Source organism: Chelonia mydas, chromosome 12, assembly GCF_015237465.2.
Source record: "Chelonia mydas isolate rCheMyd1 chromosome 12, rCheMyd1.pri.v2, whole genome shotgun sequence".
Taxonomy (NCBI): domain Eukaryota; kingdom Metazoa; phylum Chordata; order Testudines; family Cheloniidae; genus Chelonia; species Chelonia mydas.
In genome coordinates this window covers 40,522,234-40,547,265 of record NC_051252.2, presented here as the reverse complement: position 1 = coordinate 40,547,265, position 25,032 = coordinate 40,522,234, and the positions used below count along the sequence as shown (strand labels likewise).

The 25,032-nt window shown below is 40.6% G+C and overlaps 1 long non-coding RNA gene across 6 annotated transcripts in view; it reads right to left on the bottom strand.

Moving 5' to 3' along the window:
- The window catches only part of LOC119563705, a 588,454-nt gene that overhangs the window by 360,532 nt on the left and 202,890 nt on the right, over positions 1-25,032 (bottom strand). For all 6 annotated transcript variants that reach the window (XR_005222260.2, XR_005222258.2, XR_005222257.2 and 3 more), the window contains exon 4: positions 15,662-15,853. This is a non-coding gene — a long non-coding RNA (uncharacterized LOC119563705). The remainder of the gene's footprint in view (positions 1-15,661; positions 15,854-25,032) is intronic.

Sequence of the window (25,032 nt, the reverse complement as noted above, 5' to 3'; positions counted from 1 at the left end):
GTGTTTCAGCAATGGTCAGGTGTGGCTTTTTTTCTTCTTCTCTTGTGACCTCTAGTCTGGGCTACCCTAACATGATTTATTTGGGGCAACTTTTAAAAAGCACTCATAGGCCACAGTAATACAGAATGCAAGAGCACAAGCTTTCACCTGTGAGTTTATGAGGACCATGCTCCGTGACCTGCACTTTTTCTATTATCCAGCGACTAGAATTTAAGAGCTCAAGTAATAGGGAACAATTCTAATTAAAAGGACCATCTGTCTCAATGCAGCAAGTGTGATCAGGAGGGCTGGAACTGCTGATCAGCTTGTGGTCTGATTCTGGGGTGAAAGACAGCAGATCTTTCTCCACTAACAGCCCACCTTTCTGGCCTTCTCAATACCCAAGACCCTGGGAAAAAGAACAGGTCAACTTATATCCCCTAGAAATAGGGCCCTATTACTGCAGAGGGGGAGCAGACAGTTGGGCCTCCTTTCTGCATTCGCAGAAGACTTGCCAGCAGAAGCAAGAAGAGGAAGAAGAAGAGAAGGTTGGGAGAGCAGAGGAACCATGCAGGATGGAGAAATGTGGGGAACCTTAATTAAATTTTCCCTAACGTTCGTCTGGTTTAATTTGTGAGATAGATGAAGGTTGAGCAGGACTTTGCACTTAGTGTAGTCAGGGCAACCCATGTTTAATATGCATTAGCTGGTTGTGGTCAACTGTAAATGGGAATCTAGGAGAGTTCTTCACTTCCTGCTCCCCGGAGCTAGCTGCAGGTACAGAGTGACTGCTGCATTTCCACCCCAAAGGTGGCTATATTTCAGTGGATGAAGAAGAAAGCCCTCAAAGCACATAATAAAGTAATCAGTTAAATATTACAGTGACTCTAGACAAATGCTGCATGCAGAAGGCTCTCAGAAACAGGTTAAAAAACAGCCTTAAGCAATACAGAAGACTGGCTAATATGGGATCTTTAACTTCTCCTCAGACAGAAGGAACCCTGATTTCACAGCCCATCCAAAGGATGCTGCAGCAGCTGCACCATTTTCTGTGGGAGGCTGAGCTGCAGAATCAACATTCCATAGAAGCACAGGCCCTTGGTGTGATGCTTAAACCCGTAACCTAGCTCAGAAGGAAGAGTTCTACCCAATAAACCTTCCTGACATAAAGTAACATTTATTTACTGCATAAACCCACCACTGAAATGTGCTGTTCATTTCAGTGATTGATAGAATTGGGTTATAATAAGCACATTTTATTATTGAAAAACTTAAGGTTTAAATATAAAGCAAATGGTATTTTCAGATCTATTTTAATGACAACTATCAAAACCATTCCAATGCCATAAGGGAAAAATTCTCTCTCCGTATCCTTTATGTCTATATGCATGAAATCCTCATTCTGCAAGAAAGACTCTTGTCCATCTATCAATCCATCATTCTGAAAATAGAATACAGCAAGCCTTATTTTTTCCATTTAATTTTCATTAGATTCTTGATGGAATGAAAATAACACAGCAATGGACAAATTCTCCCTCTACAATTCTCAATGACTTTAGTGAACCTATATGAGAGGGCAGAATTTGGCCAAAAATCTAAAAAGGCAACAACAAAGGAGATACCAATAATATATATATATAAAACTCTGATGTATGTCAGGTGGGTATATGTCAAATACCTTCAGTTCATATAAGAATACATGCCTCTAACTGTGGCAAGCAGCATGGACGAGGTAATCAGGGCACTGGGGTTCTATTCCTGCCATTGCTGCTGACTCACGCTGTGACACTGGGAGAATCACTTAACTGCTCTGTGTATCAATTTCCCTGTCTGCAAAATGGGAATAATTATCTTTGTGCAACGTTTAGAGAGCTCTTGGTGAAAAAAGCTAAGAACGATGGGTACTGTTATTATTATTATTAATTATTATTATTATTAACAACAATTAGTTGGCTTTCTCCAGTGATACCCAACTGAATACATGCACTTTTGTTGACTATTCTTTAGCTCTGAGTGCTAGCATGACCAGTGACTGGACCAATAAGACCACCATGAAATGACAGAACAGTGCAGAAGCTGATGTCTGTGATTTTGCCACCATATTCCCGTCCACAACAAGACACATATCCCAGTCACTCCTTTTAGGCTTTGCTACCTTGTTGTACAGTTGCCACTTACTGCTGCCTCTTGATTTTTAAATAGGCAGGCCTGGGTCTGATGTTGCTGAAATCAGCCTCTGTATTCCTTATGGAATCTACAACTGGTGAGAAAATCATGATTCTAATGGGTATAAATCCCCTTTCCAGCAACTGAAAATGATCTCACTAGACATCAAGCCCCACTCCTTTCTGAACCTCTTTTCTTATACGCCAGAAATTGGGACTGGTGCCAAAGACTCAGAAGACCCCGAGAGGCCCCATGACGGTGCCTAGCTTCCCTGCCGGCATCTTTCTTCAGCGCTGGGTCCTTTGAAGACTGCACCGAGCGCTCTGCACCAAAGACAACGTGCTGAGAGCAGGATCCGCGGTGCCTGGGTCCCACTGAGGTCGGAGAGCTGCCTCCATCAGGAGGATTTTGAGACGCTGCTCCCTCTCCTTGATGGTGCTCGTTCAGAACTCCTGACAGATCTTGCAGCGGTCTTTCTGATGACCCTCACCAAGCCGCCTTAAGCAGGAGGTGTGGGGGTCACTTTTTGGCATGCGCTTAGCACAGATTTGGCAAGTCTTAAAGCCCAGGGATAGCGGCATTCCCTGGTAACAAATGGGGAAGGAAATGGCGGGGGGGTGGGGTGGGGTGGAGGAACCCCCTGTAACTAAAACTTATAAGATAAACTATTAAACTAACTATACTAACTTGGAAACTAACTATGCACAGCGTATAGAGTACTACTAATCCACTTGCCGAAGCAGGAGAAGAGCAAGGGGAAGTTCCAGCTACCGTCACTGGCAGTAAGAGGTAACTGATGGGGTGCAGGGTTCTATATTGGATGCCACGAAGGTGCAACTCTAGGGGGCACCCCGGCCAACCCTATGGTTGCTGCTAGGGGAAAAATCTTCCGGCTACTGTGCACGTACACACACCTGATTGGAACTGACATGAACAAGCACTCGAAGAAGAACTATATTAACTTTCCTGCAGATCCCCCTCCATGTTGAGGTTTCCTTGTACTGTTGTCTGCTGGAGAGTCCCTGGCACTACCATGCCAGAAAAGTAGAGTCCCACAAGCTAACTTGAGACATAGGGCCCACAGAGATGGCCCTATTCCATCAGATGTTGGAGGAACTTATGGCATTGGAGGTCTGAACCCACTGCTTCCCTGTAGCTGGACCCCCCCCTCCACCATACCACTGACAGAAGAATTTGGAGGAAGTTCGGTGACAGGAACCACACAAAGTTTGACTCTCCACTGGCCCATCCGATGGGGCTTCCCACAGAAAGGGGGCAAACGTGGGTGATTTTTTAAATCTAAAATACGCCCCCCAAAACCACAAACTACCGTCTTGGAGCATCAGAGAAAATCCAGCTGCTCCACTCCTGCCTTCTCCTCCCAGTGGAAGAGATAGAGCTGCATTGACTGCTGCTTATGGACCATGGATGCTCGGAAGCAGCCCTGCAATTCCTGGCCACTGAGCTCAGCAGGATTTGGCCTTGCTGATGGCACAGGATTTAGCATCTAAATGGGAAGATGGTTTGGAGACCTGAGACCTATGCTCAGACTTTCTTGAGAAAAACAATCTGTGGGTTCTGCTCCTCTCATAAGTCAGCCCATCATGAAAACAAGTTTTATGAACTTCCAAGGCCAGTGAGGCTCAAGAAGTCTGGACATAACTGGCTGCACTGGGCCCATTGTTCTTAAATTCCCTGTCCACTGCCATTCCATTATCTTTAGATTGTTGGCCATATGCAATAAATTATCAGTTTTCATGCATTTAAAAAACTGTAATTTCGTGAAGCCAGTTTTTTAGTTATAAATGTAACATATTTTCTGGTTATGCTTTAGCCATACGTTTGACTGTGGGGACTAGGAAAAAAGGAGTTGCATTAAGGATGTCAGAAATTCTCTCATTCACCTTTCTCTCAGATTTTTGAATACACGTCAAACTTTAGAAGTACTTTAAATTCATTTTTTTTTAATGATTTCTTTCGTTCCTAGTTGGTTTGTACACGATATTGATAGATCAACAGATTAATTTCTTCAGTGGGTCAAAATCATTACTACCGTTTGCCTTTTGGTGGAAAGGAACGTTATCCTTTGAAATGATTTATTCTTTTCAGTGGTGTTCATTCAATAGAGGTCTATTGTTTCAGTGTTTATTTCTTCAAATGGAATTTGTTTAAGTAGGTTCCACGGCACGAACACAAAGAGCCCTAATACATGCAGTCTAGGTCTACATCATGCCATCAGATGTCAGGTTTGACGGCTGATGGCACTTATATAGATTTACACAACAAAAAGTACATTATATGAATGTTAAAATTGTGAGTCAGTCACAAAACATGGAAATCCACAGTTCAGGATTTAAATATTCTATGTCGACATAGAATATGTAATACTAAAATGGTGCTCCATTAGACATAAGGTACAGAAAGTTAAATCTTAACTTTGAATTTCCTGGCATTTGTAGCTTTCTCTGGCTTTTATCATAGAAAAATAAAAATGTAGGGCTGGAAGGGACCGCAAGAGGTTATCAAATTCAGCCCTCTGCACTGAGGCACAACCACGTAAACCTAGACCATTCCTGGCAGGTGTTTGTCCAACCTGTTCTTAAAAGCTCCAATGATGGGGATTCCACGGCCTCCCTTAGATGCCTATTCGGGAATTTAACTACCCTTAGAGTTAGAGAGCTTTTCCTAATATCTAACTTCAATTTCCCTTGCTGCAGATTAAGCCCATTACTTCTTGTCCTACCTTCTGTGGACATGGAGAACAATTAATCACTGTCATCTTTATAATACCCCTTATCATATTTGAAGACTTATAAGTTCCTCTCCCTCCCCTGCCCCACAGTCGTCTTTATTCAAGGCTAATCAAGCCCAGATTTTTTAGCCTTTCTTCATAAGTCAGGCTGTCTAAACCTTTTATCATTTTTGTTGCTCTCCTCTGGACTCTCTCCAATTTGTCCACATCTTTCCCAAAGTGTGGCACCCAGAATTGGACACAATACTCCAGCTGAGGCCTCCCTAGTCCTGAGTAGAGTGGGCCAATTCCTCCCATTCTTACATATGACACTCCTGTTAATACATCCCAGAATGATACTAGCTTTTTTCAGAACTGCATCACATTGTTAACTCATATTCAATTTGTGATCCACGATAACACTCAGATCCCTTTCAGCAGTACGACCGCCTAGCCACTTATTCCCCATTTTGTAGTTGTGCATTTGATTTTTCCTCCCTAAGTGGAGCACTTTGCACTTGCCTCTGTTGAATTTCATCTTGTTGATTTCAGATCAATTCTCCAATTTGTCAAGATCGTTTTGAATTCTAATCCTGTCCTCCCAAGTACTTGCAACCCCTCCCAGCTTGGTGTCATTCCCAAATATTATAAACACATTCCCTCCACTCCATTATAGATTCATAGATATTTAGGTCAGAAGGGACCATTATGATCATCTAGTCTGACCTCCTGCACAACGCAGGCCACAGAATTTCACCCACCCACTCCTGCGAAAAACCTCTCACCTATGTCTGTGCTATTGAAGTCCTCAAATCGTGGTTTAAAGACTTCAAGGAGCAGAGAATCCTCCAGCTAGTGACCCGTGCCCCATGCTACAGAGGAAGGCGAAAAACCTCCAGGGCCTCTTCCAATCTGCCCTGGAGAAAAATTCCTTCCCGACCCCAAATATGGCGAGAGTTATCAATGTCATTACTGAAAATACTGAATAGTACTGGATCTAGGATTGACCCCTTTGGAATTCCACTATACACACCCTCCCGTCTGACAGAAACCATTGATAACTTCTCTTTGAGTATGGTCTTTCAACCAGTTGTGCATGCACCTTATAGTAAGTTTGTTTAGACCACATTCCCCTAGTTTGCTCATGAGAATGTCATAGGACTGTGTCAAAAGCCTTAATAAACATTAAGGTAGATCAAACCTGTTGCCTCCCTCCCTATCCAATAGGCCAGTAACCCTAAGGGGAAAAAAAGGGGTTGGTTTGGCATGATTTGTTCTTGACAAAGCCACACTGGCTACTCTTTATAAACGATTGTCCTCTAGATGCTTGCAAACTGATTATTTAATAATGTGTTCCAGTATCTTTCCAGGGATCAGAGTTAGGCTAACTGGTCTATAATTCCCCTGGTCCCCTTTGTTCCCCTTTTTAAAGCTAGGTACAACATTTGTCCTTCTCCAGTCCTCTGAGACCGCACCTGGCCTTCAGGATCCCTCAAAGATAATTCCTAACAGTTCTGAGATTGCTTCAGCTTTTAATTAAGTTGTGTACATGTTCTTGTTTTATATTTCCTAATCAGTTATCGTTTGTCTGTCCAGTGTAATTACAGCTTATTACATAGCACAAGCAGCATGTACAATTACTTTTTAGAAATGTAACTACAATATGCATTGAAGTCATAAAAAGCTTAATGAAACTTTGAAACCAATGTTTTGTGCACATTTTTTAAGAAGGCTTGTGATGGTTTCCAATATTATTTCCTAATTAAACCAATCATACTTAGGGCCTATCACATTTGGTGTTAAATCAGTACTGATAGTTAGCACATATACAGCATACATCACCAATGTGACGGAAGTATTATCATCTTCATTTGCCAGATAAGGAAAGCAGACAGAGCTTAAGTGACTTGCCAATTGCCACACAGCAAGTTAGTGAAAACCAGGGCTAGCCCTCAACAGTCTCAGTGCAGGTTCAGTCCCCTAGACCAAACTGCCTCACACTAATCATCTGATAAAAAGACAAACATGTGTTTTATCTTTTTTTTTTAAAAAAAAAAATCCTTTTAAGGTCCAATGCGCCAAGGTGCTGAATTTCTCCTGTGAGATGTTGAGGCAATAAAATGGTTAGAAATGGCTACATGGATTGTATTTTGAAGTTTTACTATTAAAAAATTCTGAAACCGAAGTGTTTTACATGATAGACAATTGATAAGTCCTCAATACAGAGGTGCATAGCAGAAACAATAGCATACTGTAACTTTAACTGGTAGCAGCCTCACCATAACACTATAGAAACAGAAATATGCACTTTAAACCCACATAAAACAAATCCCCAATATAGTGATTGTTTGTTATACTATTTAGAGGGGCTTGCTGAGGACAGCTGATGAGAAATGGTGGGCACCAAGAAAATAAGAAAAGTACAATGAGGTACAAAATGAATTATTCTGAACATATTTGCAGTTTTGTTATCTCATTGATTTAAAATTAATCTCATTGCTCAGGAAATAGAATGGAGGCTCCATTTTCCAAAAATCTCTTTCTTGAGCCCTGAAGCCAATTTAAGTTCTCTAAGAATAAGGGACCTACAGGAAAAAGTATTCTAAATATTAACTAATAAAGGGACAAATACTAGGAGGAGCTGCCTCCAAGTATTTCAGGAGATATGGAAAAACGTTAATTTTAAAGGGGGTTCTTTCATCTTTTTTTTAAAATATATGTTCTCACAATATGTTCCTGTGGGGAAAAGAAACTGGCAAAATGTCTGTTTGATTGAAAAAATAAAAGTATCATTTATTCTGCAGGAAATCTATATGTGGTAAATGCAATTTATGCACTCATGCTCTTTTTACTTAAGGCAGTTCCCTTCGCCTATCCCTTAAAAATTATCTGTATTTAATCTTTCCAACAAAAAAAGTTTGAGACTTAAAAAAAGCACCAGGAATAAATAGGATACACAGCTTTGCTGCTCTTAAATTATGCGGCTTATTCTCCCATGTGGGTAAAAACCATCAGACATCCTCAATTATTATTCACTGCAGAGATGAGGATTAGAAGGTCCAATTTACACCATTGGAAATTTAAGCAATATTATCAGAAAGCACCACTATAAGCATGTGCAGCACAAAACTACTGAAATGTTTCCTATTTCCTTCTTGGAATCATGTTATTTACAGTGATTTCCATCTTTCACAAAAGAAATTTTCTCATTGGTCTTGCTACTGGTCATTAATAAACTTTGCCTAGACTGGCTCTTCAAGCTTCAAGTTCACTATATGCTCCAGTTCATGTCTTTTATCCAGAGGTGGCATTCTTCTTTTAGATTTCCTAATTGTAATTCAATTAATTCTACATGTAAAGAAAACATAATAGTGGTCTCTAAAGGCTTAAAGTAGCAGATGCTTTTTTCCCCACCCTTTTAGAAAATATTGTCACATTTCAAAGTTAGATGCATTGACTTCCCCCCAGGACCCCCTGCCCCTTATCCAACCCACCTACTCCCCACCCCCTTACCATGCCACTCAGAGCAGCAGGAGCTTGCAGCCCCGCCATCCAGCCAGAGCCAGCCATGCTGCCGCGCTGCCTGGGACGAGCAGCAGGCCAGAGCGCTGGCAGCGCGGCGAGCTGAGGCTGCGGGGGAGGAGGGACAGCAGGGGAGGGGCCGGGGGCTAGCCTCCTCAGCCAGGAGCTCAGGGGCCAGCAGGATGGTCTCGTGGGCCGGATGTGGCTGGAGTTTGCCGACCTCTGGCTTAAACAATACCACTTAGTACCACTTCAGCAGTAAGCTGATATCAAAGCATACCAATTAACACACAGGCACAGGAGACCAGGATTCTATCCCTTGTTCTGCCACTGGCCTGCTGAGGACCTTGGGCAAGTCTCTTCACCTCTCTTTGCCTCAGCTTACCCCAGCTGTAAAATGGGGATAATGATACTGACCTCCCTTTGTAAAGTGCTTCAAGATTTACCCCAATGAAAAGCACTATATACAAGCTAAGTATTGTTACTACTTTAAAAATACTATAATTTACCAGATTTCCATTAATCTGCCATTTTTCCTTTCCTGTCTAACAGCTTCAGAGACGTGCATGAACAAATGAAAGCTCCTATTTTCATCAGCAAGTTACAGCCAAATTCTTCGAGGAATGCCACAATCCAGTGTCTTGTGACACTGCAATCACATCAGGAAAGCAAATAACAATGTCAAACACTGGACAGTGAGAAAGGGCTCATTAAAGAGAAGGAAACACATTTACATTCCAAACTATCTTGATAATCAGTAGTGGGGAAGACATTTTGGTAAATATATATTTCATAAAGTATGTACCAAGGTGTCCCTCTTTAACACTGACTATACCAGATCAGAACTAATTTTACATGGAGGAAAAATGTACAGAAATACTATGCTGTAAAGCCCCAACTCAGCAAAGCACTTAAGCATGTAACTTTGATACTTGGAAAGATACTGGAACAAATTATTAGGCAATCAATATGTAAGCACCTAAAGGTTATAATAGGGTTATAAGAAATAGCCAGCATGGATTTGTCAAGAACAAATCATGCCAAACCAACCTCATTTCCTTCTTTGTCAGGGTTACTAGCCTAATGGATGGGGGGGAAGCAGTAGCCATGATATATCTTGATTTCAGTGCGGTTTTTGACACAGTTCCATGTGACATTCTCATAAGCAAACTAGGGAAATGTGGTCTAGACAAAATTACTATAAGATGGGAGCAAAACTCTTTGCAAGACTGTACTGAGAGAGAAGTTATCAGTGTAAGAACTGGACGAGTATTTAGAGGAATCCCTCTGGGGTCAGTCTTGGATCCAGTACTATTCAGTATTTTAACTAATGACAATGGAGTGTAGAGTAAGCTAATTAAATTTGGGAATGACACCAAGATGGGAGGGGTTGCAAGTACTTGGGAGGACAGGATTAGAATTCAAAATGACCTTGACAAATTGGAGAATTGATCTGAAATCAAGAAAAGGAAATTCAATAAAAAGACAACTGTACTTCTCTTAGGAAGGAAAATACAAATGTGAAACTATAAAATGGGGAATAATGGCTCGGTGGTCAGAGAGCTGAAAAGGATTTGGAGGGTATAGTGGATCACAAACTGAATATGAGTCAATGATGTCATACATTTGCTAACAAGGCTAATGTCATTCTGGGATGTATTAAAAGGAGTGTTTAATTGTCCTACTCTCCTCGACACTGGGTGAGGCCTCAGCTGGAGCACTGTGTCCATTCTGGGTGCTACACTTTGGAAAAGATGGGGACAAACTGGAGAGAGTCCAGGGGAGAGCAACAAAAATGATAAAAGGTTCAGAAAACCTGACCTATGAGGAAAGGTTAAAAAAAAAAAACCTGGGCATGTTAATCTCGAGAAAAGAAGAGTGGGGAGGAGGGGGGACCTGATATCAGTATTCAGATAAATTAAGGGCTGTCACAAAGAGGACTGTGCTCAATTGTTCTCCATGTCCACAGAAGGTAGGACAAGAAGTAAGGGGCCTAATATGCAGCAAGGGAGATTGAGGTTAGATATTAGAAAAAGCTTTCTAACTATAAAGGTAGTTAAGCTCTGGAACAGACTTCCACGGGAGGTAGTGGAATCCCCGTCATGTAATGTTTTTAAGAGCAGGTTGGACAGACATCTGTCAGGTATGGTATAGGTTTACTTGGTCCTGCCTCAGCACAGGGGGGTGGACTAGATGACCTCTTGAGACCCCTTCCAGCCCTACATTTCTGTTATTCTATGTGCTTAAATACTTTGCTGATTCTGGTGTACATGGGCTCTGAAAAACCCTTCCTCTCAGTGTTTGCACTTGAGTTTTTTAGCACTTAAGGAAGAGAGTATGTGTGTATACTCATGTATATGTTTTCCCTGTAAAATTTTACAGATATACACTCAGACTTTGGAAGGAAGTACTTGTCTCAACCTCCAGATAATTAATGAACTACACTGACCAATTCCGAATGGAGTAACACACTCCTTGAGAGGGTTGGGGGGGAAGAGAGATGTATGAAAATGAATGAAGTTCTGGGCTGCTGATATTTTGCATTCACGACCCAGACTCCACTGTTCCTCTCAATCCTTTTCAAAATGAGGCCCTGATGAAAGGCACAGACAGCACACACATGAAAAACCTAATGCCACACCGTCTCTGGTGCAATAAACTGAGAAGGAGAAACATGGTCCCTGCATCTTATCAATGTGTTTCCCAGTCTATGGCCCTCTTGGTCCCCTGTTGTCCCACTCTATGCAATAGCAAACCACTTCTCACAGTCTGCTACTCCTTCCAGCTCTGGCTCAGCCTCAACCTGGTATCAGGAGTCAGAAGGAGGCCAGTTTATATTTACATATGTTTTGTAAGTTGCTCTTTAGACATTTCAACAAATTTTTTTTTCGCAACCCTTCATTCCCCACCCCAGAAACAAACAAACAAAATGTTAAAAGGTCCTTCTTTGCATCAGCAATACAAACTATATTTGGAATTTGTAGCTAAGCAATTAATGAGCAGCCCAAAAAAAAAGGCAGGAAAATAGCTTTCAAAAAGCAAACTGTAGCTTGATTGTCAAAATACAATAATTTAAAAGCTGTTTAATTTTTTTTCGAACTGCCCAGAAAACCTCTGCCCTGGGATGAGATGCAGCATCTCAGGAAGATCAGTTTCTTTTGGCGGAAATAGTTGAGGGGTTGAAATTTGGGCTTATAATGAGATATTTACACCTTTAACTGACTTTGACGATTGCTGCACCATAATAATAAAAAAGGGGAACCTTTCTACTCCACCATGGCAGTGAGAGATACTAACAAATACTTTAAAAATATTTTTGAAATAAATTGTTACAGAAGATTAAGAATTAAAAGAGCATCCCTTTGCCATTCTTCTCATGCAGCATTGGTTCATTGTCCCACATCAACCAGATATGCATTGATTCTAAGTCCACTGCAAAGTCTAGCAAGGCACTTTATTCTTTCCAGGTGTCCAGGTGTGCTGTATTGGTTTATTTACAGTCTAACTTTCAAAATGCGAGAAACCCTAGCTCTTAGCCAGCTGTAAAGGATTGCTATGAAGCATTTGTGGGGGGTGGGGGGGGTAGAAACACTTTTTTCCTGCCACACTTTGCCCACCTTATTATTCTGAGAATTTTTCAATGTATCTAAACAAGTCTTTTAGAGCATTCACAGACCCCAGAGAAACACTACAGCCTTCATTAAATTATTAGAAAGAATATCTGAAACGGTCACAAATGGGAAACTAGGGGTCTTGTTTTAGCCTTTCTGAGGAGAAATGAAGCAAAAGAAAAGAAAAAGCTTTCTATTTCTGTATCAAGGGGTTTGACAAAATCCCAGCAACCCCCATCACAACCAGAAACACATGACCACTATATGAGAATCCCTATGAAAATTCAAGGGCAAAAAACTATATTAACACAGAGTTGAGGCTGCTTGGTTGTATGTCCCCTCCTTACAGAACATTGAATTGAGCGAAACTCAAAACTTCTGAAAATCAGGAAATGCAGAATTAAGGTTGCCCATGCACATATCTGGACTCTGGCTCTGGTATCAACTTGGCTGTCTTTGGACTCTGACCACTTGGCTTCCACCTCTGTCCTGCACCCTAGACTCTGGCTATGGTTCTGATCCTAGCTTGTCTACAGACTCTGATCTCGGTTTTGACCCCAGCCTGCCCCCAGATCTTGATGCCCGGATCATCCTTGGCCCGGGCCCAACCTATGCCTAACTGTGACCTATGCTCCAACCACTAGGCATGATTATTGGAGACAGTGCCTAACACTTCATCTCCTTTTACACTCCATTCACTCTCACCCACAGGATTCCATCTAACACTATTACAGTTCTAAAAGGATTTTCAAAAAGGTTGCCCACACCACCTTCCCTACGTTCTCCTGGAGCTGGCAATAGCCAATGGGAATGATTTGCATACTTTCCAGAGGCATTCACATTAAATGGTGGCAGCAGCCATTGGACCTGTTGGGGAAAGCTGTGTTGGCAGTATTAAGCCACGTGTGGATCACTTTGAGGAGGGTGACAGAGCTGTGATCATAATATGAGGACATCTAGATTTTGCACGTCTGACAGTAAGGAAGAGGTGCATGTGTACCTTCAGGCTGCGGTATGCATCATTTTTATGCATAACTGAGTAGGTTGTCCATAGCAGAGCACAGGGCTTTTATTACAAAGGATAACGTCAGCAGCAAGGTGGAATCTCAGAGGATTCTAATGTTTAATAATGGTGAAGCGAAGGTGTAGGTTGAGATAATATCCTGTGAGTAATGGTATGAATTCATCTGAGCAGGGAGGTGCGATTCCCAGTGTACGCAGACATACCCTCACTAGCTCTGGTCGAGCTAGCATGCTAAAATAGTGGCGTAGCTGGGGTAGCGCAGGTGGTAGCTCAGGCTAGCTACCTGAGTACAAACTCATCTGGATCGCCTGGGTACATAGCCAGGGCGCTAGCTCAAGCCACTAACCATTCTGGATAAACTGATATTTTTAATGCACTACTTCAAGCAGAGCTAGCATGGGTATGTCTTCACGAGCTTGGAATCAGACCTCCCAGCTAAATGCAGACGTACCCTCCAAGGACGGGGTTGTAAAAGGCTGTAAAGTGGTTCTTAGATTGTACATGGGTGGCAGTCTTTCTGGGGAGCTGGCTAAATGTGAGAGTATACACCAGGATCTGGAACCTCCTGAATCATATCATGCCAAGGGTCTGTGTGAATATACGCTACGTGCACACAGACACATTGTTCAGAGAGGAGAGACAGGATGAAGTGGGCAACCTATTTTTCCCCCTTTTTGACCTCTAATAGTGTTAGATGGAATCATATGACTGAGAGTGAATGGGTTACAAAAGGAGGTGAGGAGTTTGTAAATGTCAGTAAGTTTGGGTTGGCAGAGTAAAAGGTATGTGTTACCAGAGCATACTGGGGGATTGCTGAAAAAGGGAAGAGTCAAGCTTTCATAGGCCTCCTTAACTCTGCATTTCCTGGTTTTCAGAAGTCTCAGTTTTGCAAGGAAAGGATATATCAAGCAACCTTACCTCTATATTAATATCATTTTTTGCCACTGAATTTCCTGGCTTTTTGAACAGGAAGAGGTATGTCATTGGTAAGAGTGAGTCGTCTGTTAGGCAGTTATACATACAATGTCTTCCAATTAGCATACTGAGTCAGGAGCCCCCCGCCCCTCCCCACACACACCAGCAATGCCCCACCATCGCTGCTTCGGCACACCTCCCCAGCCTGCCCCTCATCCCCATTCCATGCACTCCCCCGTCCAATCTGGTCCCTCTCCACTGTTGTACCGAGGTCTCCCCTCACAAGCAGGGAACACATCTGCCTGAAGTCTTCCCTCCATGGTGTACAGACATTTCTAGTGCCCTTGCTTTGCCTCTCCTATAACTTGACCCTTGTACAGTGCCTGGCGTGAAGGTCAAGTAGAGTACAGTGGAAGTGTGTTCCTGGTCATGTTTCATGATGGTTTTGCAGCAGAGCCAGTGAGAGAAATTACTGACAGTGTCTCTGTTCCAAAACACAGACAATCTTATGTCTGAGAGAAAGATCCGCTGAGCCCTGTCCAATAGATGTACCTCATCTCCAAGAAACACTGATGTATCAGAGCTTGCAATGTTTCTATGCCCTTCAGTTCACATTTTCTGGTCAGCCATGAATCCTCCAGTTTCCTGATTAATGTGCTTCCAACACTTAATAGCTTTCATTTAGTGTTTGGGTGCACTGGCAGAGATGTGGGGTGCAGGATGGTTGGGGTGCTCTAGCAGAACTGGGGGTGCTATGCCTCCATCACCTGAGCCCCAAGCCTCTCTCACCACCCCCACCATGCATCCACATTTATCCCCCTCCCTATCATCCCCTTCCTTCACGGCAGCCCCAAACCCCTCCCTCCTCCATTTGCTTCCTGGGAGGGGAGTGATATTGGGAGCATTCACACGTTTAATTATTTTCCCAACAAGACTTTGATTATCTTCCACCCAAAATGAAATTACCATCCAAGATTCACAAACCAGATTCCAGACACTAAGTCCAAAACATCTGTTGTCAGAGGTGGGGGCTCATAATTAGCTTATCCTTAGCTACTAAGGGGGAGTTCATGCCCATCAAAAGGTCTGCGATTCATCCAGTCATTAGTACCTCTCCCTTTAACTGGGCAAGACAGCAAAAGGCAACTGTTTTGGGGAAGGGCCTGTAATTTGGGAACCCCTCAGTGAAATGACCCCAAATTTGGATCACTAATGCTTCTCTGCACCCTCATGAGGCACATCAAATTTCAAAGCAATCCGAGTAATTGTTTGGAGTTTAGAGCACTTACAGGAGCCGCATTTAAAGCCTATCAAATGGCGGGAATGGAAACCCAACTAGCAGGTTTTCTGTATTGCTGAGTGCACAATGTAAAAAATTTCCATTTCCTTAAATACTATTCTGAATTTTGGTATCCCAAAGATTTGGTGAATGCCATGGCTAAAACTCAGCAGACCATTTTGACCTACATCACACATTCATAGGTTGATCTCTAGCACTGTGCAAATAAACACACCCAAAACAGCCCCCCTAGATACTTTTAAAAATGGGTTATTTTTTCAGTGCTCATATCTCTGGAATCCCTGACTCGAAAGACTCCAGATTGGGATCACTATCTATACCCTACATCCTCCTGAGGTACCAATTCCAACTAAGCATGGCAATTTTAAAGGACTTGGGTCCGCCTTTAAACAAATGTCATGACACAACTTTACCTGTAGGGATGCTGCCACAGCACTATAATACACTTTCACTCAAGATCAAGTGTCATCTCAGCTTGTACAGCTGCTCATCAGTATTCCTCTGCAAATTAAAGCAGCATACTCTAGCACTGAGGCAGAAGGGGGATCAATCACAGTCCTCTGTGGCAAAGTCCTCAACCCAACAATGTCCAAATACGAGCCATGCTGTAAGAGGACAAAAGTCCAAAGTGAGTGTCACATGAAGCTTGAAATGACATTGGATAATTGTTTATACACAGAAATTGAGTTTATCAAACCTTACTTTGCTGCATCAGAAGTTCTGATTAAATGCAGAGTTTTACAAGAAGAAATAATTGCATGACAGTCTGTACTACAGAGGTAAATTTTAATCTGAAATGAAGACTACAACCAGAGAAGCATGAATGTGTTCAAATAACTTTATAATCCACAAGAACATCATATTTTCAAAATGTTCTCATGGGATCAATCCTTTCAAAAGTCTATGTCCATTTTTATTATACCACGATCCCAAGATAGAGGCTCATCATGAAAGAGAGTCATGCCAACATCCATCATACAGTCAGACTGCACTATGGAGGAAGGCCTCGTCAGAAGGATTGCAGTGGGAATAGAGCAAAGGCGAGCCGAAGGTCAGGAAGACCACAGGGACTGTGAGAATCAGGGGAAGATCACTGAGCTTGGAATTGACTATAGGGAGGAGAGAGCTACCATAAATGGCCTGAAGAATAAAAGGGTGCATCGGAAGACTGTGCTGCTGAGTCACATCGGGGCTGATCCTGCTCCTATTGACGTCAATGGGAAAGCTCCTGGTGTGCACTCAAGCACATCAAGTACAAGCCTTGCTACAGTACAACCACCCTATGGAGCTGCTTCAGCGGCAAATAGTGGTCACAGATACTAGGAGGGGATGGTGGATGAAAGGCAGAGTAAGTCTTTTTAAAAAGGAATAGATGCAGATACTGGGGGTGGAGAGAAAAATCATGGCTGGAAAGAAAAGTAATTTCAGAGGTATCAAAATGAAGTGTCAGAAATCTCTGCATAAGGCAGACGGACTCTTGCCAGCTTGGTTAAAGGTGGGCTATTTTTCTCTCACGTTGTCAAGTATTGTTAATGGCACTAATACCTCTCTCAATTTATTTTATTAATCCCATTCAGGCTCACCCTTACCAACACATGGCTGTAAATAGCAATAATAATGTCATCAAGGTTACTATCAATGATGCTGGAGGGTATTATGTAAAACACAGCCAATCAGTATCAAGGCGACAGGCTCCTATAAAATCGTGTGTGCACATGCTTTTGGGGGGGGATTGGTGGGGTGAAAGGCCTTGCACAGATTTACAGAATGGTGTTATCTTGTGGAAGAGGTGAAGATTTAATGCTAAATGCCTCCTTTAAATTCCTATGAGACTGTTCTCCATGCTCCTACTTCAAAAATAGTCAAAGGCGACAAACAATATTTCATCCTATTTAAAGCGTACGTTTGTTTGCAGTTTTCATCTAAAAACAAATAAAACCCTTCAGTGGCGAGGCAATGTCAATTTTTTAATCACATTTTAAGCATCTTAGTTCATTACAAACACAAGCCTTGTGAAAACAGGGAGTCTGCAACAGGGTGAGTGAGTGATAGAGTTATTGATGGTCTCAGAGCATTAATAGCTAAAAGCTATTTAAAGATAGAGTTCCAGTTAGATGGCTGGTCCAACACACTATGGTAACATCAGAATGGCTATCAGGATAGTACATTCTATTCGGTTTAGATTCTTATACTTCAGCTACCACTGAGGCATACCCAGTTTGTGAAATGGAATCCTAGCATAGATCTAACTGTAATCACCTGGTGCAACTAGGCAGCAGGATTGAAAGAACTACTTTGGAAGAGGGATGATCACTTGGACCATACTGGTTTGGAGGACATAACCTGCTTCAACAAGTCAGACATAGTCCTGCAAAGTCTCACTTATTCAGTAATCACTACCTCCAAATGCAGGATCACTGGCTTACATTTTTAGACATGACTAGTGCTTTTGGATGACTCCATTTTTGAATCCTCAACGTGAGACACCTGAAAAAGTCTTGCTTTTCAAAGGGTAGGTGCTCTTCACTTTCTGAAAACCAGGCCCTGTAAGATGTCTCGGGGAGGGCACCCAAAAATCACTAGTCACTTTTTAAAATCTTGGACATGAACTTTGCCCATAGATTTCAATCAGGTATTAAACATGGAGGCTAGTAATGATGCTTAAGGGTTTATTTTCATATAATTTATACATATTTCAGGCACAAAATCAGGGAGCTCCATGTGCAAATGATCAAACAAATAGGGCATTAACAGCAATGGTGCTAAATGTGCCTGCATATATTTTTTTCCACTGAAAGAAAAGCAAATTTACGAGCTGAACGCTTAGCCCCACATGAGGGTTCATCATCTACCCACTGTCATTGTGCAAACTTTTCATTCTCATTTGTGGGACACCCATAGAGGATTGAAGAAAACTCAAGGCCCAAACTTTGTATCTCCAGTCCATGGGCCTTCATTCAAAATGCAATTCAACCAGTGCAGCAAAATGAGTTTGATACCCTATTCTAGCTTGTGGGTTAAGTTCTCTAGTCAGTGAACCAAAGATGATCAAGAATCAGTTGGGAACATGATAGATTTGTCCTTTTTCGTTGACTTTTGTGACCATAAGAGAAAGACTGGGTCAAGAAAAGATGAAAGAAACGAACAATCTAATTCCTAACAAAAATTCCAGAAGGATACACAAGCCATTAGTAAATGGCCATTGGATACAAACAAAAAGCAAGCAAGCTCAGGCAGGAATACATTTCCAATGTCTGGATAAGGGAGAGGTATTCAAGGTAATTGCTTGCTTTTCACATTGTTCTCAGCTGCCATGCAGAGATTCATAGAGCGGCTGCAAAGATCTCTCTTTTCTTTTCCTCTAATTCTTCACTCCCCCCTCCAATCATCACACACCCCCTAACCCCATCTCTCCCCCTCCTGGTGCTTATTCCACCCTAAGAAAAAAAGTAATTTGTCTATTTTATTTATGATGCAATGAAGGTATGCTGAACACATCAGGATAACCTGACACTGGTCAAACTATCTGTCAGCAAAGAAGAACTGCCTTCATACTCCAACGAGTGCATAATTTAACCATTTCTCTACCACAGGGCAACATAAAACCATTCATTTAAACGGAGGGTTTTGTCAGTGTTCTTTTCACAGCAAAAATCTTTTTTGTTACATCCGTGAGCAAACTGGAATTTGACATGTTTTCAATCAATCTTTTATCTTCTCATTTCAGTCTGTAATACACATCGGCTGCATGTGATAAAAATTCCATTTGGCAAAATATAAAATTATTTGCAATATTCATATGAAAAGTCCAGACCAAAAACAACATGGAGCACACAAATCTGCCAGTTAGGAAACCAGTTCAGGATGGATTTAGGACCCAGACAGATCCAGACAACTGGATGCTATTAAGGTAAGGAAACAGTAATGCCTCAGGTCCCAAGGAAGAACATATAATCCTATTGTCCCCAGAGCATACAAAGGGAATGGCTTTAGTTCTAGGAAAACTGCAACCTATGAAATGAATGGGGTAAAACTGAAAGAATAAAATAGGGAGATTAAAAAAACAAGAAGTGGGAGAGAAAGTCGGGGAAAAATACTTAGAATAAAAAATAGTAAAAATAAAAATTAATTGCAGAAAGGCTTTTTTTTAAGAAAAATTATTCCAGGCCTGCTGAAGTGGGAGAAATTATTGTGTTCCATGACTTTAATTTAGTCAAAGTATTTTTCTTCACCACTTGCAAATCAGACACAATGCAGAGAAAAAAACCAACGTGTATTATATACTTGCAAACCAAATCACCAAAGAAGCCATTTTACAATTACCATTATATCATGCTCTGCTGGTATCCCCATCTACCTGCCAAGTGTAAACAGATAATGTAGAGCACTGAGGGTGCTGTACCTTTTACTTCTCAGAAGTCCGACCGGAGTTGGCACGTACAGCATTGGCTCTTCATATCCTCTGCTTTGTCACAAACTAGTCTAATTCTTGGTCTCAGATGTAAAGAGACACATCGGGTTTTAACAATTATATTTTTTATTTCATCATAAAAACAATACTAAGGATTAGGCCCAGAACAATCTGTTTGTGTCCTTTGAAGCCCTGCAGGGCAAGATTTCCTGAACAAAGGGGAATTCAGCACAATGAAAATATTCTGATTTTAATAAACTACAAAAGAAAAATATAAATAGAGGTTCTGAAATGTAATGCAATGCACGCAGCATGGAATAGAAACAAAGCACCAGCAAACAAGGGTGTGTGATGAATGGGCTTTACTGAATTTTTTTATATACATTTTGGCGTTTGCCTTTAAATCTGTGAAAGAAAGAAGGAGGGGAGGCTAAAAATTGGAAATCTCTCTGTATAATAAGAGCGAATGCAAAATGGAAGTGAAATAGTATTCAGGATCTAGCAAAAGCCAAGATGCAGTATGCCAGGAAATTCAGACGGCTGACACTATCCTTCACTCTCATTGTTGGAGGAAGGGAGGAAAAAGGATGAAAGTTAAAGACATACTGTCAACCTGAACTTTGAATTTCCTTCTTTCATCAGTTTGAAGCAGAGCTTTGAAGTTCTGGGTGTGTTTTGTGGTTTGTTTGGGGGGACTGGGCATGGGGTAGGCAGGGGAGGGGAGGGCACTTGTTTTGTTTTTATTTAAAAATGTTAATGCTTTGTTTTTAAAGTTAATTTTCTGAGTCAATCATTTTAAAAAAAAATCCATAATGAAAAATCAATATTACTGTCATAGTTAGATAAGCCTTATGATGTACTTATTCACCTGGCAGACCATCAAGGTAAAGATGAATTTTGGATAAAAATAATAGTTTTTTTAAAATGTTACAAGCTACAGAGTACACCGGAGATTCAGCAGAAGCACTTCTTTAAAGGATAGGGTTTTTTTAATCACATAGATCAAAAGGGACGTATTATTGCTGGTCATGTCACCCTGCTTGCCTCACACCTGCACAAACATGATAAAAGTCCACATTATATTTTTTCCATCAGAAGATTGTTTTATAAACACTGATACACCAAGGAGAAGCCCATTTTAAAGCCAAGCTCACCATGTTTTTTCCCCAATTACTGAGCGATGAAATTACATGAAATTCCAACACCTTGTCAATTTTCATTTTTAATTCAAAGTCCATTTTAAATTATGCAAGTACAAAAAAATCTAAATCATTGAACTTTGACTTTATTTAAAACATTGATTACTACAAATTGATTAAAACCATTCACAATCATTACCAAAATTATTCACAACCAGGTTGAAGTCTTACGAATATAGTTTTAACTTGTATCAAATTTTTAAGGTTGAGCTATAAAGCTAAAAGTAGGGGGTTAATAACAAAATAGTTAGGTTAATTTCAATACAATAGTCTAAAAAATGCCACTTTAATTCAAAACACACTTATCTTCTAAAATCCAGAGCTCAAAACCTGCTAAAGTAAAATCATAACACACCAGCTCCTGGAATATAATTGGTACAATTTTGAAACCTTATGAGTGGTATAGATTTTGAAGTGTTCATCATTTATATTTGCAAAATAAATTGGATTACTGTAATAAGAAAAATCATAGCCCTCTACAATCTCACTAAACTTCATACTGAAAACTGACAACATTCCTCCATGATCTTCTCTTCAAGTAATTGTTCTGCCATTTTGTTGCTCCTATTCCACCTGACTCCATTGCAGAGTGAACATAAATTGCACTACAAAAAACAGATTTTAATGATGCCTCCAAATCAAAATTTACGAAAAACAAAATTCACATCAGGTCCCCCCATAACAAAGAGAATGCACTTTTATATTGATGCTGTGGTTTTTGTTTCAAATCAATAATATTTTACATGAAGATACAAAGAATAAATATAAACTATATTTTGTAAAATCAACGAGTCTCCAATTCACATTTTCAAATATACAGATCTAGAAAAAGAGCTAGAAAATGTTGCCAAGTAAAAAAACCACAACAGGTAGCAAAATAAATCCTCAAAGGTATTTTACAACTCATTAGCAATGTGTAAATGAGTTCTGACGGCAGATCTCTTTATCACACATACATTTTGGGGGGTTCTTTTTGTGTGTGCGTTTTGTAAAAATGCTCTTTGCAGTTTTTCTTTGTTTAAGTGACAGTCATATAAAAACCTATAATAGAAATGTCGGGGGGGTTCCCCTATTGGTAAGTTATACAAATGATAATAAACTTGATCATTTTTCATAACCTCTTAACCCTATATAAACAAACAATCACTGCAAGATATTTTCCATGGGCACTGTCAGAAATAAATAGGATCTTTTTCAAAAAACCCAGAACACTAGCAGCTAAACTGTTTTGGACTATTGTAGAGTATTTATCTGCATCTGTTACACGTATTTTAGAGCTTCTCCCTGAGGTATCCTTTGGACTGATTATCTTTTTAATCCATTCCTTTTTTATACATCAACTGTAAAAGAAATATTATTGAAAAAAATACCTGTTTTCTAATACTTTTAATAGTAATACCTTCAGGTAGATAGGAAAAAACACCAACACTAAATTTCTGTATTTTTAAACCATCCTATTGTAAACTTTACTCTCTTTGTCGAGTGGTTTAATTAAGGTGTTTGCCTTTATCATTCTCAACATTACATTTTATACCTAATGTTAAGCCTTGTCTTTCACCTGTTTTTTGGATTATAATTTGCTCCCACCATTTGGGACTTTGTTCCTAATCTCTCTGACTCTGTGCTTATTCACTAACACTTTCAGTCTCTAAAACTGCCCAGTAAAACAAGAACCTGTTTAGGAGAGGTAAGGTCTGCCTCTAACCACCCCACTTTTTTTTTTTTTTTTTTTTTTTTTTTTTTAATATCAGCTGCTCTTTCAGATAGCCTTATACTCAACAGGAGAATTATTTGCTTTCATAATTTAAAGATTTTTATACACACATATACATGTTTTGTTAGCTCAAATGCTGCTCTGGATTCATGCCATGCTACTGTAAGTATTTTGTGGATAAAGACTGCCCTCCGCAGGTGAAAATATCTTCTAAGAGTCTCTCCTCACCAGCCTCACCCTCGTGCATGATAAATATCCACAAAGTATTAAAACAAAATAAAAGCATAATATCCCCTCAGTGGTTTAATAAAAGCATAATATCCCCTCATTCATGCCCTTATTACACAGAATGTATCAATACTAATATATACAATTCACAGTGAGTGGACTGGTAAAGTTCTGTATTGCAATTTCCCTATAACTTCTACACCTGCATCAGTCAACTAGATACAGTACTGTAGGTAGGTTTCTGGAACTACTCCTACAGTGAAATTAAATGCAGTCCAATATACATGATCAGTTTATTTTCATCTCAGAAACATTTTATCACAGGCTCCTGAATTTCCGCCTTGCATTTAGTCAGCAAGAAGTCAAGATCCCTGCTAATATTCAGCAGCCTTTCACACATCTGAGCTACTTCTCAAAATACCCAGTTCCTACTGAGACACTGGTCCAGAAACTTGAATGTAAACGGCAGTTTTACATAGTGGTTCCTAAACTGCACAGCTTTTTTAATGTTCATTTTCTATTTTAAAGAGCTAAAATAAGGAGACTGGTTTTAATTCTTCTAATTTAGCATTCATTTTTTCTATTTGATAAAAATCAATGTCAAGCATCAGCCAAGAGAGAGCTATAATGGCAGATAAAAACCACTTATATGCAAGGTTTCTAACGGCTAGGCTGACAGACCTTAAGTACAGAAGTGGTGGTGCTATAGAATACATCCTAGATTAATTTCGTCAAGGCCCTGGTTCAGTGCTGGGTCCAGCTGCCTTGTATATCATAAGATATGATTCCAGCCCCCCAGTGCAGGCATGTGTATACTGAGGAAGAGGCTGGGGGGAGGAGAGGATTGTGGGGGGAAGGTTCTCTAAAGGAAAAGCATTTGAAAAATGTCATGAAATGAGAATATACTAGCCTTTTCCAAGATCTAATAATGTCTGCATAGCAAAGTAACTGCAGCTATTATACCAGGGAAGGACAGCCCTTTTCCTCTCATTGGTTTTCCCTAAGCACAGAGCTTCTGCTAACCTCACAACAGATTTTTTCCTTGAGACTCTACATCAGAACAGCAGGGGTCTGAGGAAGTGCTCATTTTTTTACATCAGTTATAAATTGCTCTCCCCATTAATTGTTTCCATGGAAACACCACATTTGACTTGTATGGGGCTCCTGAATTTTTTTTAATGGGATTCTTAAAAATGTGTAGAAGGGGGGTTATGCGCTCAGGCCTCTTTAAAAAGGATCTAACACAAGACTCAATTAATTGCTTGTTTTCCAAACACTGTTGAACTGACTCCAGATTAAACAGAGGATCTGAAAACATTATTCAAATGACCAGAAAAAAATTAAAGAAAAGGGCAAGTACAGATTATATGATTGCACAGACAAGAATTTTCAAACACCTCCGAGCAAAACAGTCATGAGACCATGACTGAATAACAATTCTTTAATGCCACAGCCTTAACCAATAATTTAAGCATGAGTAGCCCTTGATAACCCCTCAGATCTTCCAACAAATACTGTGCTACGTGCAAAACCCCCGTGCACTCTCCTGGCACTGATATTTGTGGTCACGGGCACAGGCACACACATCATTCCTTTCCTCCGCTTTTCACATTGCTTGGGGCAATTTTTGGTTTAATTCTCTTTTCCTAGCAGGGAAAGTGTTTGTATTACAGGGTACGAAGCTAGTCCAACATGCAAGCATATTTAATTTGGAAAATGTGTGGCTAAATACCACTTGTTATGGGATTAGTTAACAGCTGCAAGTCTGCTACTGTGGAAAGAATTTTTTCAAAAAGGACTGGAGTTAGAATAAATATGTGCCATCTCCCAATTTTGTTTGTATATTTTCCATTTACACTAGTTTCTTAGATTTCTCAAGGCTTGTTTTCACTGCAGCGTTAACCTGAGTCTAGATAACTCAAGCTAACTCCTCTCGAGCCTAGCTTGAGCGCGAGCAGTCACACTGCGGCCAGACAGAGTGATTGGATTAGCAGCACAGAGTAACTACGTCTCCACCGCAATACTAGAACTGCAACCGACAGCCCCGTTAGCTCAAATTTAAAGCATCACTCAACTAAAGCTAGATATTTCTGTGCGTAGATAGGCACTGGAGTCCTACCCCCAGCTAACACTACCGTGAAGATAAGCCCTGAATGACTTTCTAAATACATTGTGCTTTCTTGTCCTGAATGTCCCATAGAGTCCTTCAGGAATAAGCACGATAATGGTGTA